This window comes from Gallus gallus, chromosome 2 (genome assembly GCF_016699485.2).
Source record: "Gallus gallus isolate bGalGal1 chromosome 2, bGalGal1.mat.broiler.GRCg7b, whole genome shotgun sequence".
Taxonomy (NCBI): domain Eukaryota; kingdom Metazoa; phylum Chordata; class Aves; order Galliformes; family Phasianidae; genus Gallus; species Gallus gallus.
The window spans coordinates 43,793,667-43,813,387 of NC_052533.1; the positions used below are offsets into that span (position 1 = coordinate 43,793,667).

The following is a 19,721-nucleotide window of genomic DNA, read 5'->3' on the forward strand; positions in this document are numbered from 1 at the left end:
ATGTGTTTTACCAGATGGAGGTTCTGCCTGCTCTTTAGGTATGGGTCACACTTTAATTCTCTGTGTTAGACTCAGTCCGCAACTTGTAGTGGTGATTGTGGCATGCCCTCCTTAATACATAAAATACGCACCCTTTTTTGTGTTACAACTATACAAATTGGATCAAACAGCATTTATTTGCTTTACTGTACCAGCTTCATTCTGCCCTGACAACCAAAGCAAAACATCTGTTTGTAATGGCCTGGAAACACTGTCATAAAAAGAGTCATTTATAGCTGTCTGTCTAAACAGAATGATAAGATGAGTTGGTAGTGGTTAATCCATTTCTTATTATGATTAAACTGCTTAGGATGCTGAAACCTAGAATGAAGGATGTGATGTTGTGAAGAGGTATATGCTTCACTCTCTGTTAATGGCCTAAATTGTGACCTGATATCACACCTGGTTTTAGAGATGCCTAGCAGAAATTTTAAACAACGCATCACGGAATTACAAAATGGTTGAGGTGAGAAAGAACCTCTGGAGATCATCTGGTCCAGTCTTCAGTTCAAGCAGGTCCACCTAGAACTGATTGACCAAGACCACATCCAGGCAACATTTCCAAGGAGGAGACTCTACAGCTTTGGGCAACCTGTGCCATTGTTCTTTTACCAAATGGTAAGGAAGTGTTTCCTGATATTCAGAGGGAGCCTCACATATTTCAGTTTGTGCCCATTGCCTGTTCTCTTGTGGCAAGGGCCTGGCTCTCCCCTCTTTGAATCATCGCTTCAGGTGTTAATAGACATTGATAAGATTCCTCATGAGCCTTCTCCAGGCTGAACAGTCCTAGTTCTCTCAGCTTTTCTTCATAGGAGTGATGCTCTAGACTGTTAAGCATCTTTGTGGCACTTTTCTGGACTTTCTCAAGTAGTTCCATCTCTCCTCTGTACCAAGAGGCCCTGATCAGGACCCAGTACTCCAGATGTTTTGTTGTTATTCTCTTCTCTAGCTTTGAATTGAAGCTGTCCAGTGTAATTTCTCATTCCCTGTTCTGATTATTAAAGAAAATGGTGTTTTTCTTACCCTTTAGTCATTACATGTTCTACCCCAAGGAAGAATACATCTGAAAGGCCAGTACTGTATACATTCCATGAAAAATGATTAGATTTACGTAGTGGATAATTGGAGGTGCTTTGGCTTCATTGTGTTTATCTCATGTCCATTGGTCATTCTACAATTAAAGCATGTTCTTTTACAATGAGTACAGACCTGACCCTAGGCTTGGCCTTTGTTTCAGTGATGACCTTAAAGGCGAAAAAGGCCTCTTTTTAGCCATTGGTCTACATAACTGTAGGCTTACTGGAACAAATGTTTTCTCTTTAGTAATTGGCATGCCAGGAAGTTAATGGTAGTTTATGTCATGCTAAGATAGAAAAGATGTTGAAATTTTCAAAAAATCTGTATTCAGAAATGCTTCAAGTTGTCTTGTAAGTATAAAACATAATATGCCCCAAAATTAAAAAAAAAATTAAAGCTCTAAGAGAGCAATTGTGTATTTCAGATGTTCTGTGTCAGAATTTGTGGTTAATTAATATTTTCTTTCTTTTTGAGTCATGATGATATAAGACTGTTAAACAGGATGATGGAAGCACTGTAAAACAAAAAGTGTGACTAAGTGAAAATGCATTTCCTTAGAGTACCTGTTTTGTATTTCTAAGGGCTTTAAGAGGAGCAAGGTCTCACCAAGGGCAGGAGCACTGTGAATGACTGTTGAGAAATCCTTATGTCATTTGCTAGCTCTAGGAAGCCTTTGAGAAGAACAATGTCAAAATGCTGAGCCATACCGTTCGATATCATCAGACCTGACCTGATTTCTGTTGGTAACGCTTTCACTATTGAAGAAAAAGTTGTTGTCCCTGTCTCCAATTAATCCAGTGGCTCAGGGAATTAAAGCACTGTAGCTCAAGGGATGACCTCAGTTAAAAGATGGAGTTCAATCTCAAAATTAAGACAGAATTAAGGTGTGGAAAATGAATAATTTCCATCTTCCAAAGCTGGAACAAAAAGCTGTAGGTAATTCTTATGAAGCACTGAGAAAACCTCTACCGTTGGTTTATTTTTAGTGTGAGGGCAAAAGGACTACACAGCAGGAAGGTAGAAATAAGGAAATTGATAGAATCTTTTTCTTATTGCTGTTGAACAACCAAATAAAGTGGCTATCATGGACATCTGATAAGCTGGTGACAGGGAAATGGTGTATAGGATGGATTTGGGAGAGACAGAGTGCAAAGAAAATGAAAAAATAGCTCAAGTTAAGGTGGCAGATGAGTCAATAATTTGAGGCTAAGGGGACTTCTGTGCACATTCAGCTACAAAATGTACAGGAGTTCAGAAGAGCTTGACACACAAAAAGATGATATCACATCAGTGGATTAGAGCTAGAGTTCTGTCATATCAGCAGGGTGTTGAAAGATCAACTACACAGAGAGAAAATGCTTAATCCCAAATGAAAGTGAATGAAGGGAATGGTACTTCCTTGATGTAGCCCTATGTGGTGTTGAATATGAAATAGTCTATTTTAGTCGAGTTTACTGAGGTTGTTTGCGTCAAAAATAATTGCTTTATTTAAGTCAGTGAAGTATTTGTAGAAACAGCTGCTTGGATTATGTTTTAATGCTAAGCAAGAAGTATGAAAACGTATGCATATCAAGGATTTATAATTTATTAAGATCAAGACAAGTTGCAGTCACCTTAGCTGTTCTTAAGACTGGGTCTTTATTAGCATCAGCCATCATAATTGCTTCAAGTCTTCTTCAGTGCAGGTGCTTATACTGGATGATACTTAAAGATTCTTTGAATTCTTTGAAAACCTACCATTCCTGAAGGAGTGAATTGACTAAAGAATGAAAGAGACTGTGTCACACCCTTTTACAGAATGTCCTTTTGTAAAATTTTCAGAAATAGAAATTAAAAAAAAAAAAGTGCAAACAAAGCAATTGTTCAAGGGGATGTACTAAAAATGTTAAAATATAGTCACCCCTGGTGTGAGCACTGTAAATAAATGGTGGTTACCATTATTCTATTTACTCTGAAATTGTATCAGAGCAAATGCAAAATTATCCTAATGTGAGCGTGCATCCAGAATCCAGCTCTTCTATTTTTTTTCTCAGAATTATGCAGATTTTCAGTGTATGATAAAATATAGTTCAAACTAAACACTTGTACTTACCTATCCTTTGCAAGTGTAAGAAGTATCAGGTAAGCTTCTAAGTGTGTAATTTATTTTCTGGATTGCTAGTAGAGAAGTTGGCAAAGTAGATGCACTAGGCTGACTATGAACTGTTGGAAAAGTTTCTCATAAGCAGCAGTAGCCCTCTGTTAACTGACCTACATGCTCATGTAGTTCTGAGCCATGTGAGTTGTGCAGCCTTCCTGTTTTATCTTTGTGCTGTTTTCTTGAAAGTCCAAGTGACCTCAAAGTTGTAGCACCCTTGTTCATTGAAATTATGGACATTGCAAATGAGGTTTTTACTAGTGCTGACCCGCATTTCTAAGTATTAATGTTGCAACCATTAAAACATGAGAAATAAATTGTTGTGACCCAGAGGAGAAGCAGAATAATGCATCAGCCAGGGGAAATTTCCACTCATCATAAATAATTGTTTAAGACTGGAAATAAGAAGTAAGACCTATGCAACCTTTTTCTTAGGCATCATCTTCTGGTCAGTACTAGGCTTCAAATACTTTCCTATATTTAGCAGAGCTTGTATCCTGAAGAATTAAGCCGTTCTTTGTTTGCCTCATTCAATGTATTTTCTTGTACTTTAAGATTGAACCAAAATGAAAACTTGACCTAAAAATACTACATTGTGCTTCTGAAGGTTTCACTGTGTTTTGACCCAGCAAAGTAAAATTGAATTCCAGAGCTTTGCCTTGCAGTGAATTAAACCTGGCATGAACTTGTAAAGAAAACCAAATACAAAAAATATTTGCATCAGTTATTATTTTATCACATCAAAATTATTTGTTAATGATGTCGCAGCATCAGAAATGTCTTGATTTACCAGCCTCTCTGCTGTTCATCAGCGCAAAATAGTATATTCTTCAAACATACTAACGTGGGAGAATAGGTCCCATTGGACCCAAGGTGGACATGACTCTACTTGTTCCATAGAAAGTGTTTGAGCAGAGGATAGCCCATGAGTAACTCATGGATGTCTACTTTAGAACAGTGGACATCCACACTTTCTTGCAATCTCTGCATTTTTGTAACAGGTTGAAATTAATTTATTGTAGAAACGAGGGAGTATCCACGTAATATACATACATACATGTTCAAGGGATGTGAAATAGTTTTCTGCTTTTCCAGCATTTTACCAGGAGCATGATACTGACTTCAAATGAAATTGCATGAGAGTCAGACTAGGAAAGTTTTAATGTTAAAATATTGGGGCAAGAGGTGGTGAGTAATGGGAGAGGCTGTACAGATGTCACATTACTAGAGTTACACATCTCTTTATGAGAATCTTTGCTACAGTCCTCATGGGTTAAGATACAGCTCAGTGTAGGCAACTGTATCACACTGTAGTTATTTATCTACCTGCAGCAATAGAAATTGAACATAAAAAGAAAAATTCAACCAGGACTGTAGCCCTAGGAGTCAGAATCTGGAATTGTCCTGCACAGAATCTCCATCTTATATATCATCTTGTGATTATTTCTCGTACTGCATAGGTGATTAGTATTTGATGGATTATTGTTGTTTGTGATAGCCAAATAATGGTCAGAGAGATAATGAAATTTACTCTCAATAAGAGCTTTTTACTGATTTTCATTAGAGATTTCAAATGACCGGATAGTTTTTTGTCTTGTTAAGTACTAGAGTAATCAATTTCATTGAATCACAGGATCATTTATGTTGGAAAAGGCCCTTAAAATTAACAAGTCCAACCATCCACCTAACACTACAAGTCCATCTCTGAATCATGTCCCTAAATGCCAGGTCCACATATCTCCTGAGCATCTCCAGGGAAGGAGGTTCCACCACTTCCCTTGGTAGCCTGTTCCAGTGCCTCACCTCCCCTTCTGTGAAGAAATTCTTCCCAATATCCAATCTAAACATCCACTGGTGCAACTTGAGGCCATTGCCTTGCATTCTATCACTTGTCACCTGCCAGTCAAACACTTTAAAAGTTGAAAAGACAAAATAATGACTCATATTAAAAAAAAACAAAAAACAGAAACTTGAGACATAAATATGCTGCTCATATTCATACTCTTTATTCAGAAATGTTCACCTCAGAAATTTTGCGCTACCTCAGAGAGAATGATATGTGCTATAGCCACATCATATATTTGTGTGTACTGCTTAAGCCTCCTGTAAAGTAATACTGTTTTCTGTGTATAAACAGTATAAATGCTAACCTGATGTAATGGCAATAGAGACACTTACGATGTTATGATACCACCTGAAATGGATGTGAAAGATTACTAGTATGAACGGTGTCTATGGGACTTCAAATTTGGTTTAAACTACTTGAGAAGTGATTATGATATAAAATTTTAGCTTATTTGTACCTATAAGCCAGGCTGTTATCTTCTATGCCTTGCTCTACTGGTGCCGTCAGAAAATTAGATCATATTGAAATCAGCAGAAGTTTGCAATTAACTTAGGCAGAGTCAGAGGACAGGCAGCACATTGAATCTTTTTGGTTCTGATTTTGCCTGAGTTTCAAACCATCTTTGATCAAGAAATGTTCCAGTATGTCCTGTTGTATTTCATCTGCTTTCCATTTCTCTAGTTATAAAATCTAAATCTGCTTTGATACCACTCTTGGTGTGGATATCAATTGAGCAAGAAAATAATTCATCCTCTAGGCAATCTATTGGTCTGTGGAAGGTCCCCAAACAAGGGCTTTCCTTGGCCTAAGACAACACTTTTCTAGTAGCAGTCCATCACATATAATAAGGAAACACCGGGAGTTTCTTAAACCTATGTGAGGTGGATGTACTGTGATTCATTAATCTGAGTCCTCTATGACTGTGACATGGATTTATCTGAGTACAGCACAAACTATAATTGGCTGGCTTGTTATAACACAATGCAGTTTGTTTTTCATTTGCTTGGAATATATCTTTGAAATATACGCTCTCCTTGCTCTCTGTGTTTCATACACACACATATGCAATTGTTGTCAGCCCATGTCATCCTTGTCTTAAACAGTCTGAAGATAAAAACAGGCAAATTTGTAGTGGTAAAGGTCTGTTTCACTTCTGGTAGAAGTGAGCTGTGAAAGGGAAAAAAAAGGTGGAGAAATACAACCGCCTTCTATCCTTCTATCAGATTCTGGCACAATATTAGTGGGCTCTGTCTCACAGGGGAGGATTAAAGGCTGTTTAGTAATGAGGTAGTGATGAGCTTAAGAAGAAAACATCATAAACACTTCAGGCGGCTGATCAATAGTACTGACTGGAAGGTACTAAGTAAGCTGCATGGAGCAGGCACATCATGGATTTTCACAGCATAATCATACACAAATTTGTCTTCGCAATTTAAAAATCGAGACTAACTAAAGATGCCTTTGGTCTTAAGTTGTGAGAGTACATCTGACCTATTTGCTATTTTGACCTAAATTGTCTTCTGATGATCATAGAATGGCTAGGTTTGGGAGTGACTTTACAGACCATCTATTTGTAACCTCCCTGCCATGGGCAGGGCTGCCACCCACCAGATCAGGCTGCCCAGGACCCCATCCAACCTGGCCTTGAGCACCTCCAGGGACTGCGCTCCACAGCTTCTCTAGGTAGCCTGTGCCAGTGCCTCACCAACTGCTGCGTAAAGAATTTTCTCCTAATATTTAACCTAAATCTCCCCTGAGTTTTAAATCATTCCCTCTTGTCCTATCACTATCAGACTGTGTGAAAAGTCAATGACCTTCCTGTTTGCAAGCTCCCTTTATGTGCTGAAAAGAACCTACATAAGACAGCTCCTAGAGAATACTCTTTAGATGCAGAATGCATCCAAACCAGGTTACTAGGAACCTGCTGTGTGTAAATCACTTCTTGGATTTAGGGTGAATGTATCATCTTACTATAAATGGAGATCACCTCTACATGGATTGTATAAATGATATATCAAATGTACAGAAAACAAATAGATTCTTGCTGTTTGCACACCATTAAATCTGTTTGCTGTGGCTGTGCTCCTTAATGGAAAGCTACAATTGCAGACATTTTCCATTAAGTGTTTTACATAAAGACCTCATGCTGACTTTGTAGGGCTTTGCACAACGTGTTTGCCAATAAACAGCACCAGCAAATGTAACCATAATATGTTTCTTTTCCAGGGAACAGTATTTAAATTATTGATTAGAGAGCTAGTGATGAGTTAAAAGGCAAAGGTATTATATAGCAGGTCAAATTTAAGCACCATGTAATCTACATCTAAGTAATTACTTTCACGTGCCTTTCAATGGCAGATAACACTTGTGCACTTCAGAATCTTCAGATACTGAAAGAATAGCTGAATTTTCTTGGTAGTATTCCTCTTTACATCTTTTTTACTTTCCTTGATCTTATTTCTTGCAAGGACTCTCAGAGCTGTTCTAACTGGCTTCTCATTTGTTTTCCATCTCCCCTCCTTTGAAGCCTGATGCAGGGCTTTTGGACCACATAGTCCAGGATCAATATTCTCTATGCATCTGTTTCTCATGCCTTCTCTCTCCTTCTTATTTTTATTCTTTTTTTTCCCCCCCACAGCTCTGTTTTCAGGCAGTCCTCTTCACCACTCTGTTTCCTGTTTGCCCTCTTCCCTGTTCTCTCTATCTAGTGAAAAAGGAAAGAGCTGTGTGTTAGAAAAAAAGACCACAAGGGTGATTAAGACAGAAGGAGTAGGAATGGGAGAAGGGTTCAAGACAGCAGACAAACACTGGACTCACTGTGTAAGTTCAGATACTATCTATGTATGTCCTAAGCATATTTACTGTTTTGTTACCATTTACTGGGACAGTCTGAACTCCTCTAGATCTTAAATTTGAAGGTCCTGAATAATAATTCATTTTCATTTGGGAGATTTTTTTTTAAAGGATCTTAAAGGGTGAATCATTGAGAAGTCTCAGAATCAGCCAAGCAGAGATTATGGCATTTTGGCATAGGTGGGAGGTTCCTTTTTTTGAAGTACTTTGAGGTGAAAAAGAGGTGACCACACAAAGACATTCTTTGTGTTTAAATCCATACTGTAGGTTCTGTGTTTTTTTTTTATGGGAATGCTAAGTATAATGGTTGAGAGATGGAGAGTTGAATAGATAGGGCACAGTGATGAAAAAGGGGACAGAGATGTCCACAGCTGAGTGGAGAATACTGGCAGTACATGTAGGTTGTGACAGATTTTCAGGGAGAAATAGACAAAAGCCTGGAAATTTACCCTTCTTTTGGGTTTTCACAGCGCAAACCCAGCGCAACCTCAGTCAGAAGGCCACAGGGTAATCATTACTAACACCTACATCTTTCTAGAATACTTATGTCTGTTGGCAACTGCTTTTCTCTCTCTTCCTTTGGGGTAGCAGGCCCCGTACCATTTCCTTTGTTCCCTGCAGTTCTGACTTTCTCCACCCACTTGTCCTTGCAATCCATGGCAGTTTCAAATGGTTTGGGAAGAAATTCAAGCTCAAACAAATAAGGGAAACTTTAGTAAGAGCAGGATCATAGAATCACTCAGGTTGGAAAAGACCTTAAAGATCATCAAGTCCAACAATGACCTAACAATACTACCCTAGCTCTAACAATCCTTCTCTAAATCATGTCCCTGAGCACCACATCCAAATGGGTTTTAAACACATTCAGGCATGGTGACTCAACCACCTCCCTGCAGAGCCTATTCCAGTGCTTAACAAACTTCTTTACCTTCTGTAAAGAAGTTTTTCCTGATATCCAACCTAAACTTACACTGGTGCAGCTTGAGGCCATTTCCCCTCGTCCTGTCACCTGTCACCAGTAGGAAGAGACCAACCCTGTTCTCACTGTAAGCATCTTTCAGATACTGGAAGAAAGCAATAAGGTCTCCCCTCAGCCTCCTTTTCCTCAGACTAAACAGCCCCAGTTCCTTCAGTCTCTCCTCACAGGACATATTCTCCAAGGCTTCACAAGCCTTGTTGCCCTTCTTTGGACCTGCTCCAGCACCTCAGTGTCCTTTCTATACTGAGGTGCTCAAAACTGAACACAGTACTCAAGGTGGAGCCTCACCAGTGCCAAGTACAGGGGCGGGATTCCTTCCCTAGTCCTGCTCACCACACCATTCCTGATACAAGCCAGGATGCCATTGGCCTTCTTGGCCACCTGGGCACACTGCTGGCTCATATTCAGCTGACTGTCCATCAGTACACCAAGGTCCCTTTCCATCAGGCAGCTTTCCAGCCACCAATCTCTGAGGTCATGGAACTATTTGCCCATAAAACAGAGAAAATGACATTGCATAAATGTGCCTGGATAGAGCAGAGCACTAGAAATCAGGGTAGAGAAGATGCTACAGTAAGTAGCACCCCATCACTGGCAGGATAGATTACATCAGGGCCAGCAAAGATAGTGATTTCAGACGTTAGCTTTGTTTCCTAAGCTAGAACTGGGAATACCAGTACAATATCAGCAGTTGTTCCTTCTCAGAGAGGCAAGATGCAGCTTGTCAGGTGGAAACTTTTGTCTCTCCCAGGTGCCTCTGACAGACTGATGTGGGACTCACCACAGAGTTTTGTGTTTTTAGGTTGGCATAAAGGAAACATCATCTCACATGCCAAGGGTTTACTTCTCCCATTCATTCCTACATACATGGCTCGCAAAATTTCAAGGAATTATAAGGAATTGTATTGTTTGCTGGATGCTGTTACCCTATGGGACTTCCCATAAGTGGGAAGTCTAATAAAGTGGGAAGTCTCTAATCATCTCAATCCACAGCTTCTCCAGGCAGCCTGTTCCAGTGCCTCATCACCTTCTGAATAAAGAATTTCTTCCTAACATCTAACCTAAATTTCCCCTCTTTAAAACCATTCCTCCCTGTCCTGTCACTATCAGACCACGTAAAAAGTCAGTCTCCATTATTCTTATAGAGTCCCTTTAAATACTGAAAGACTGCAATGTGGTCTCCCCAGAACTTTCTCTTCTCCAGGCTGCACACTGCACACTGTAATATTACACATTATCTGTGGCAAATGTGCAAAGGGAACATTGTAAAAAGCAGTCTTTGCTCATAAGACAAAGTATTGGTATCCAGAGTGCTACACATAGTGCAGAAAAAGAGTTTTCTCTTGTTTTACTTCAGTACTACAAGCATCGTTTCATGTTTTATTCAAAAACTATTGAGGCCACTTCGTAAGTGAGAACAGCACAATGTTACTTGATTTTCAAGGAGAGATAAGACGTTCGTTTGTACAGTTTTATATGCTTTCTTCTGTGTTGAAAGTAAGTTTTGACTGGCATCAAGCAAAGGAGGTAATTCTTTGGCAAGTACTCTAATATCACTGAAGCAGCTGTTCTGTTCCCAAAAGTGGTTTGGACAAAAGGAACTGGGGCACCTGACAATTGCCTCCTGAAAAAAGATGCTTAAAAGACCTAAGTAGTGCTGCATGTTGCCATGTGTGGAATTGAGTTTTAGTTTATATTTCCCGAAATAAAAAGTTCTACTTACGTAAAACTGACCAAAGGGAGATACAGTTTCTTCCATTTTCTCTCCACCTCCTTTCCACTTTCACTAACATTTTCCTTTCTCCAATCATCCCTCTTCATGATGCATGTATCTTCTTTCAGTTAAACAACAGGTGCTTGACTGGAATCCTGGCTTCTTAACAAAAATTTTCTTGGGTGTATTTGTTTGATATGTTGCCAAATGTTAGAAAGCAACATGAAAAGTCTTATTCTTCACTATACAGGACAGAAAGATTCAAGTTTTTACTCCTCTTTAATAGTCTCCACTATCGAGTAGATGAGTGATCAACTCAGCGACTCAAAGAGTTCCTCTTCACAAAACCAGTAGCCCAAATTAATCTGCTATCTATGGGAGCTCAGACCTCTGCATTCCTTATCTGGTTACCTGCATGTCCTCTTGACCATACAATAGTACAGGATCTTTGCAAAATTGTCACATATGTGAAAAGCAAGTCCTTCGATGGTAACCAGTTCACATTTCAATTTAGTTAGGATTAATAGCCTTAAAAGCTGAATCAAAATGAGGAGTCTAATGCAAGGGTAGTATTTTCTGTATTATATCAATGCCCCAACTATATTAACATATTAACAATTAATGGTTAAATTCTAACACTGGTATTAATCTCTGCTTACTATTCTCTTGGCATGTATGTGAAAGATCTTTTATACCAGCTGCTTCAAGTTCAAGAAAAGCATTTCCTCATTTATTTAATTTGCTTTCCGAATTTAAGTTAATATCCTTTTCTGATTTAAACACTGTTTTTCATAAACCTCTAGGGCTGATGTAAGTACTGGAGATTGAGTTCTTTGTTAACTCAGTCCTTCTTACGGACAGAAGATAGAATTGTATGAAAAATCAGGAAATGACAATGTTATCAAGTATTTGCTCTATGGGAGCACCTAGAAAAAATACTTACAAATTCAAGGTCACAGTATGAGAACTGTAAATGATACTGTGGCGACATGCATTATGGGGAGGTAGTCCTTCTCTCCACATCACAATGTTTTCATGCAAGGCAAAATCACAGCAGAAAACTGATGTAGGAACTGCTGAGAATTATCTCATATACTTGCCTAGATCTTATATTTCTTCGTGGATGTCCCCACTGGGGCAGCACTGGAGACAGTATATTAGGCTCAGCCTTTGAACTCAACTGCAGTGACTGTTGTTAAGATTCTTTTCTTCTGGACAATTATTTTGCTGTGAGGTCAATCTTTCAGGTAACTTGCGAAGTTGTCTTTGAACTATAAGTATTGAATCCTGTAGCGCTGATGCTCATAATCTCTAATGAAGACAGCAATTCTACCAACTGTCAATTTGTGATGCACACGTAAATTATCCTTTTTTAACCTCATGAAGCAAGCTAATGCCCACAACTGAGAATTTCCAAATATGGCAGCAAAAGGTGGTATGCTACTGAAGAAAATCAGGCTCGAAGTAGAGATGGTGCACATATAGAGACTGAAGTGCTTCAGGTATAATAATGTCATTAACTACAAAATATGAAAAAGAAGAAAGGAAATATTTTTCAGATCTAATTAATCATAGAATCATAGAATCATAGAATGGCCTGGGTTGAAAAGGACCACAATAATCTTCTACTTTCAACCCCCCTGCTATGTGCAGGGTCACCAACCACCAGATCAAGCTGCCCGGAGACACATCCAGCCTGGCCTTGAATGTACCCAGGAATGGGGCATCCACAACGTCTTTGGGCAACCTGTTCCAGTGAGTCACCACCCTCTGTGTGAAAAACTTCCTTCTCAATATTTAACCGGAACCTCCCCTGTCTTAGTTTAAGACCTTTTCCCCTTGTCCTATCATTATCCACCTGCTTAAACAGCTATTCCCCCTCCTGTTTATATGCTCCCTTCAAGTATTGGAAGGCCACAATTATGTCCCCTTGGAGCCCTCTCTTCTCTAAGCTAAACAAGCCCAGTTCCCTCAGCCTTTCTTCATAGGAGAGGTGCTCCAGCCCTCTGATCATCTTAGTGGCCCTCCTCTGGACCCGTTCCAAGAGCTCCACATTCTTCTTGTGCTGGGGGCCCCAGGTCTGGACACAGTCCTCCAGATGGGGCCTCACAAGAGCTGAGTGGAGGGGGACAATCATCACCCTCTCCCTGCTGGTCACTCCTCTTTTAATGCAGCCCAGGATGTAGTTGGCCTTCTGGGCTGCAAGTGCACACTGCTGGCTCATGTCCAGCTTCACATCTACCAGGATCCTCAAGTCCTTCTCCACAGGGCTGCTCTCAAGGGATTCTTCTCCCAGTTTGTATAAATACCTGGGATTGCCCCAACCCAGGAGCAGCACCCTGCACTTGGCCTTGTTGAACCTCATTAGGTTCGGTTCTCATAGGCCCACTTCTCCAGCCTGTCCAGGTCCCTCTGGATGGCTTCCCTTCCCTCCAGTGTATTGACTGCACTGCTCAGCTTGGTGTCATCTGCATACTTGCTGAGGGTGCACTCAATGCCATCGTCTGTGTCACTGATGAAGATGTTGAAGAGCACCAGTCCCAAGACTGACCCCCGAGGGACACCGCTTGTGATTAGCTTCCACCCTGAAACAGACCCATTAATCACATCCCTTTGGTTGCGTCCAGCCAATCAATTCCTAATCCATTGAACAGTCCATCCTTCAAATCTACACCTCTCCAATTTAGAGAGAAGGATGTGGTGAGGGACCATGTCAAAGGCTTTGCAGAAGACCAGATAGATGACATCCATCACTCTTCCCCTGTCCACTGATGCCATCACTCCATCATAGATGGCTACTGTATTGGTCAGGCAAGATTTGCCCTTGGTGAAGCCATGCTGGCTGTCTCAGATATCCTCTTTGTCTCATATGTGCCTTAACAAAGCTTCTAGGAGGCTTTGCTCCATGATCTTTCCAGGCACAGAGGTGAGGCTCACTAGCCTGTATTTTCCTAGGTCTCCCTTTCTACCTTTCTTAAAAGTGGGAGTAATGTTTCCCTCTTTCCAGTCACCAGGGACTTCACCAGACAGCCATGATTTTTCAAATATGATGAAGAGTGACTCGGCAACCACATCAGCCATCTCTCTCAGAACCCTAGGATGGATATCATCTGGCCCCATGGACTTATATGCATTCAATTGTGTGAGGAGGTCTTGGACTTGTTCCACTGTTACAGTGGGACAGAATCTGCTCCCCACATCCTCACCTAGAGGTTCAGGGTTCTGACAGACATGGGAAACCTGACCACCAGTGAAGACTGAGGCAAAGCACTCACTGAGTACCTCAGCTTTTTCTATTTCTGAGGAAGCCAGAAAGAATGTTTCTTTCAAAGTATAAATTGGGTAGTGTTCTGAAACTGCAGAGAAACTTACCTAGGAGAGTTTTTAAGAACAAAATAAAAATAATCCAAGAGGTTGTACAGTGATAAAGTTACCTTTATGGTTGGAAAGATATTAATGACTGAAATCAGGCACAGAATCCAAAGATAAAGAAGGCAGTGATTAACTGAAATGTCCTAGCTCAGATATTAATGTCTTACAATTTACAGGTTTCATTCTACCCCATCAAACCAGTAGAAAAGTCCAACCTCCTGTCCTTCCTCTTATCATCCATCAGAGCAATGTGAAACTTTGTGCTTGTTCTGTGAATCAGCCTCTGCAGTAGTATTATTAACGGCAGCATGAAGGTACCTCATACATCTACTGCAATCCTGAGTTTCAGGCAAGCTCCTCGTTGTGCTTAATTTCCTAGTCCCTTTGTCTGTTGGTTTGGAAATCACCTGCAGTGTGGGAGGGTCAAACATTTTCTTTTCACTCTTCCAATTTTTTTCCTGATTGATATAATCACCGTGCTGAGTCATTAAATACGTTCTTTTGTTTGATCTGGATGGAGACAAGTCCTGTAATGGCAGCGGTGAGCACACATGCTTTTTAACAGATGCATAACTGTTATTTTTATTGTTTTTTAAGAGCTAGTTTGGTATTAAGAATGGCAGACTGAAATATAAAGACATCTGAGGCTGGGAGGATGCCTTAAATGTGTAATACTCCATTACACTTCGATTTAGAGGAGCCCTTTAGCAGATGGTATCACAACCATGTGATGAATTTCCTTCATGGCCTCCCTTGCTGCTTTTTCTCTGATCAGGATATCAGCTTTCCTGTGAGATCATAGCATTGTCCCCAGGAATAATAGTGGCTTGAGTTCTTTTCTGCTTAAAGTCACTTGCTTGTTTATTTATCTGCTTCTTTTTAGTGTGGCTCTGATTGTTGTTATTTGTGTTAGAGTCATGTAGTCTTTGAATGGGAATGAAACAGCTTGGCTTCTGTAATGTTAGGCTCAGTCATTTAGGAAAATCATTTGCTTCTCTACATAGTTGCCTCTGGTTTTGTTAACATGAATAATTTGTTTAGTTTTATGACCCACTGAGCTTAAGACCCAGTAAACTGAACAGTTACACTTTTGGTAACTAATGATCCAACTGGCCCTTTTAATATTGCAAGTGAATAATCACTTCACTAGCAGCACAAGATTATGCTCCAGAACCACAGGGACTACCTTATCCCTAAGAGGGTCAACAAGGGGTAAAGCAGTAGAGGAAAGCGACAAGAAAACTTAAAAAAACAACTTTCAGATGGGTTTATCCTGCCTGAGTTAAATTTCTTTCTGAATAAGATTTTTTTTTCAGTAACAAGAGGCAATTAAAAACAGTGACTCATTTCTTGCCCTGATGTTCATTAGAGCATGGTAATTCAGCTGTAGGCCACTTGGACTATAACAGGAAGAGAGAAGGGAAAAATACAGTAGTGTTTTCCTGCTGCTGATACAGAACTGCTACAAAACAAAGAAACTGCATTTGGTTTGGAACTAAAAGTTAGAGTTGAAAAACTTTCCTAAGTGAAATGTCATGAGATATCACTTATAGCAAGTTAAAAAAAATCCCAGCAGGAAAATGTTATAAAGAAGGAGTGAAAAGAACCTGTCATTTTTTCCTTTTTCTTTAAAGCAGCTCTTCAGCTTGTAAAATGAGAACCTACCACAGATAATACCTTGTTCTGCTTGCTTTGTAGTATCTAATATCCATAGATGTTTTACAGCTTGGTCAATGAGAAAGAATTCTAAAATTAGATTATTTTGAAGGATTGCAAGCTCTGGGTGTTCTGAGCGCAAGTAGACTCAAAGTTAACAAATCAGAAGAAGGAGTTTATAGTAAATTACAGGGAAGCAATAAGATAAATAAAAGATAATACTTTAAAAGCTTTAAAAATGTTGAATAGATTTTATAGGAACAACTACTTGTAGTGTTCAATGCATCCTACTTATTTCTGTATTTCTCCAGTACAGTTTTCATACCCGTATCCATTACAACAAGATAGTTGTGTTAAAGTTACTGGGATCATTAGGAAAGGTTTTGGAAATGAGAACCTAACACCTGCCTTCAGCAAGGACTGTGAAATCCTAATCCATGCATCATGTCAGGAGAGTGAAGAGTAGCACAATGGCTTTTTAGTGAAGTTTGAGTTAGTAACTCTGATAACAACTTAGTTAAATGCACGTTGAAAGCATGGTTCAAATAAGTATGATAGTCTTAAGCAAGTTTTTCATGATGAGGAAGGGGTAGAAGAACACATTCACAACTGTTAAATGCACAGTTCATGTTACCATTTCTGGGATTCTGGGGCGACAAAATGGAGCTGACCTCTTAACAGCCTGTTCCATTAAGGCTGACAGGAATTTATTTATTTATTTATTTATTTGTATATGGCTCTAGCCCATCCTCTATAACAATCAATAGAAATGAGAGCACGTCCATCACTTTTCCAATGAACTAAACTGGGCCTTGTAGAAAGATGCTGAATTCAACAAAACCCAAGAACAAAGAGGCATTATCAAAATGTTGTCTTTTCTGGAGCAGGAGGAAAAGCTCAGAGTAATTGGATAAAATCACATAAAAAACAAACAAACTGAGCCATGAATTTTGCAGACATTTTTAGAAAGACAAGATGGCAAGCTTTCTGTCATGATGCTGTCAATGTGGAATGTAAATCAACATTCAATGTCTCTTGTGGCAGGACAGTGTGACCTGACAAATCATTAGGCTGTTATTCAATTTACAATAGAGTATAGATGAGGAAAAAAAAAGGGAAAAACTATTTCAGATAGGAATCCAGCCAGTATAATTCAGTTAGCATCCTCAGGGATGCTAATGTGGGGCAAAATGGCCTGCCAATTTTCTGATGATGCTAACTGCAGTTGTGTTAAATATAACATGATCCAAACAGAACATTTTCAACTGCTCATGTCACCAAATTATGGAACTTTTCTGGATGTAAAGTGTGATGAAAAGCAATGGGGCTTCTGCAACCGTTTCAATTTCTTCTTCTGGAATATGTGCTCAGTGCAGCTCACTTCTTGATGAGACTGCTGGTGAATGAAGGACGACCTCTGTTTCCTCTTCTGCAGCAGGGGAAACTTTGGTCAGCCGTGGAGTCTTCACATTCTATCCTCTCTCTAATGAGCAGGCTTCCCTCTGCATCAACAGGACAGTGACATCATGTGCATATGAACTAGGCACTGTAAGCAAGCGAACAGAAAGAAAGACACAGATAAAAACGTGTGCCTTTTTCAAGGCCAAACATGCAGATTTATTAATATTCACACTGTTCAATGTGACTGTAATGTTTGCCTTCGGTTGGAAGCTAAACTGCTGACAACATCAAGTGAACACATTTAGAGTGTCTTCATGATCAATGAAGACCCAAAAAAGAAAAATTATTTTTTCTCCCTCTTGTAGAAATATTTTAATTTGCCTGCATAGATATGTTCAACAAGTTAAGGAAACAACAGGTTATATTGTGGGTGTCCAACCTTTTGTCTTCTCAGTGCCGCACTGAGTGAAGAGGAAGAAGGCTGCATATTTTTCGCCGTTCACAGGAGCGTGTTTAGCCAATGTATCAAACTGCAACACAATTATTTGCTATCACTTCAGTTAGCACTGCCCTGCGCTCTCCCCGTGAACCAGTGTCAGCCCGGGCAGGGCGAATCGCACACCGCTGCGTGGATGTTGTGGGGCCGGGCCGGGCCGGGCCGCTCGGCGGAGGCGAGCCGCCACCATGATGGCACGGGGCAGGGGGCGGCCGCAGGGCGGGCTGGGACGGGCCGCGGGTGGGACGTGACTGCTGTAACCGCTTCTGACTGCTTCCCGGGGAGGGGATGTCACTAATTTAAACCGAAATGTTTTACTTTAGTTATGTGTTTGTCCTGACAAATTCCAATTCTCGTTTTCAGTTCAGGTAGATACTAGCTCATTAACCAGTCAGTTGTTGAGAGGAAGCAAAATGCTGTGAGTTTTCTGGTTCTGTAGTTCAAGAATAAAAATGGGCTCTTTACTGTTTTCTTGGTGGTGTGTGTGTGAAATATTCCTGCCCCGTAGCAGAGGGTGCTGAGGCAGGGCAAGGGGACAGCCTCAGTGGTGTGTGCAGTGCAGTGGTTGTTCCTCAGGCTGGCAATGAGGCAGTGTGCCCTGCTGTGGGGTATGTTCTGTGTGTGGGAGGCAAGGAGGGGACGTGGGAACCTACGTGCAAACTCTGAGGTTCCTAAAGCAGAGATACAACTATTGTTTTTTAAAAAAGAAAATGTGTTTATTTTGTTCTGTGGTTTTGACTCTTATTATTTTGTATTGATGTTTTAAGTTGTTGATTGTCCTGTCTTGAAAGAGAAGTCCAAGGGAAGCATCTGGACTGGATCTTCTTGCTGAAGTTCAGCATTTCTTCGTGTCCAAACCAAAGCGTGGTTCTCCACAGGAGCAGCTGCCTCTGCCCCTTCTTTGACTTTTCCTCCCATCTTGGGCAGGGATGAGGGAGGAGGACAGGAAGGATGGGCTCATGGGAGCCATGGCTGTCAAAAGAAATGGATGATCAGGAAATGGAGGCTCTGTGTGAGACCATGGGATGGCCCTGCGTTGGGCTCTCCTTCCCGGCTAAGGGTAAACTTACAGGATCCTCACACCCCCATCATGTTTGTGGTCCCTCTGCTGGACTCATCCCACTGCCCCGGCACAGCAGCTCCAAGGATGGCAGTCCGTGCCCTGCCCTCTTCCTCAGGACTTGGTGCAGAAGAGATGAGAGGACTTGGGAAAAGACAAGGGAGGGGGATGGGAAGGAAGGGCTCGTAGGAGCCTTGGCTGTGAAAGGAAGAACACCCAGGAAATGGAGGCTCCACGTGAGCCCACAGGATGGCCGTGAGCTGGGACTCTCCTGGATAAGGGCAAACTTACAGGACGAGAGGATCAGCGCCGGCATCGAGGCGGCCATTTCGCAGGAGGTGGACGGATCCTGGCACCCCTGCGGTGATATTTGGGGCGCGACCTCTTCCTGGTCGGCCTGGCAGCAATGGAGTGATGGCCAGTGTGCCCCGATGGAGGTGGATCCACTTCCATCAGGTTGTCCTCCATAGGTGGATCCACCTCCATGGGCTCTTCGTTGCTGCCAGGCAGGTCCACCTCCATGGGCTCGATGTTATCAGCCTCTTCCAGCGGCCGCCTCTTCTTTAAAGGTGGCTGCTCCATCCTGTCCTCAGAAATCACAAGAAATAACAAGTATCTCTTTCAGAGACTCTAGTGGGCAGCTTTCTCCCGCTGGGTCAGCTGAGGGACTGCATTGAGGGCAGTTGGGTGGCCATGGCGACAGGATTCTGAGTGCCACGTGCTGGCCCAAACATGGCGGCTGGCAGTTGGGGCCTGCCGCCATTTCTGGGAGGCAGTGGCAAAATGTAGCAAGAGGGTCAGTCGGGGCAGGGGGTTCTCAAGCACCCTGCAGCTGTCTGGGGTGGAGCTGTCCTGGTGCCTTCAGAGGAACCAGCAGAGGAAGAGCAAAGCATGCTGACACTCCGCAGGCAGCCAAGGCAGATGCAGTCATTAAAAACTGTTGAGTTTCAGGGTTTGTATCGGCTGTCCTTTCCCATCCCTCAGCTCTGGCCCTGGAGCGTGAGAAGGTTGCATTTATTTTCTGCCCTTATGTCAAAGGAGAAGGGTGTGGAGGAGAGGGCCTCTGGGTGGCCGAACTGGGACTGCAGGGG

General features: G+C 41.3%; 2 long non-coding RNA genes across 2 annotated transcripts; both read right to left on the minus strand.

Annotated features, from left to right (window-relative positions):
• Window positions 1-16,379: 16,379 nt before the first annotated feature.
• Window positions 16,380-17,784, minus strand: LOC121110089. The gene is made up of 2 exons (XR_005857735.2): window positions 17,514-17,784; window positions 16,380-17,219 (listed from the first exon to the last, which is right to left on the minus strand). It is a non-coding gene; the product is annotated as an uncharacterized LOC121110089 (long non-coding RNA).
• Window positions 17,785-18,261: 477 nt separating this feature from the next.
• LOC121113094 lies at window positions 18,262-19,476 on the minus strand. The gene is made up of 2 exons (XR_005857736.1): window positions 18,922-19,476; window positions 18,262-18,828 (listed from the first exon to the last, which is right to left on the minus strand). It is a non-coding gene; the product is annotated as an uncharacterized LOC121113094 (long non-coding RNA).
• Between the last annotated feature and the right edge of the window lie 245 nt (window positions 19,477-19,721).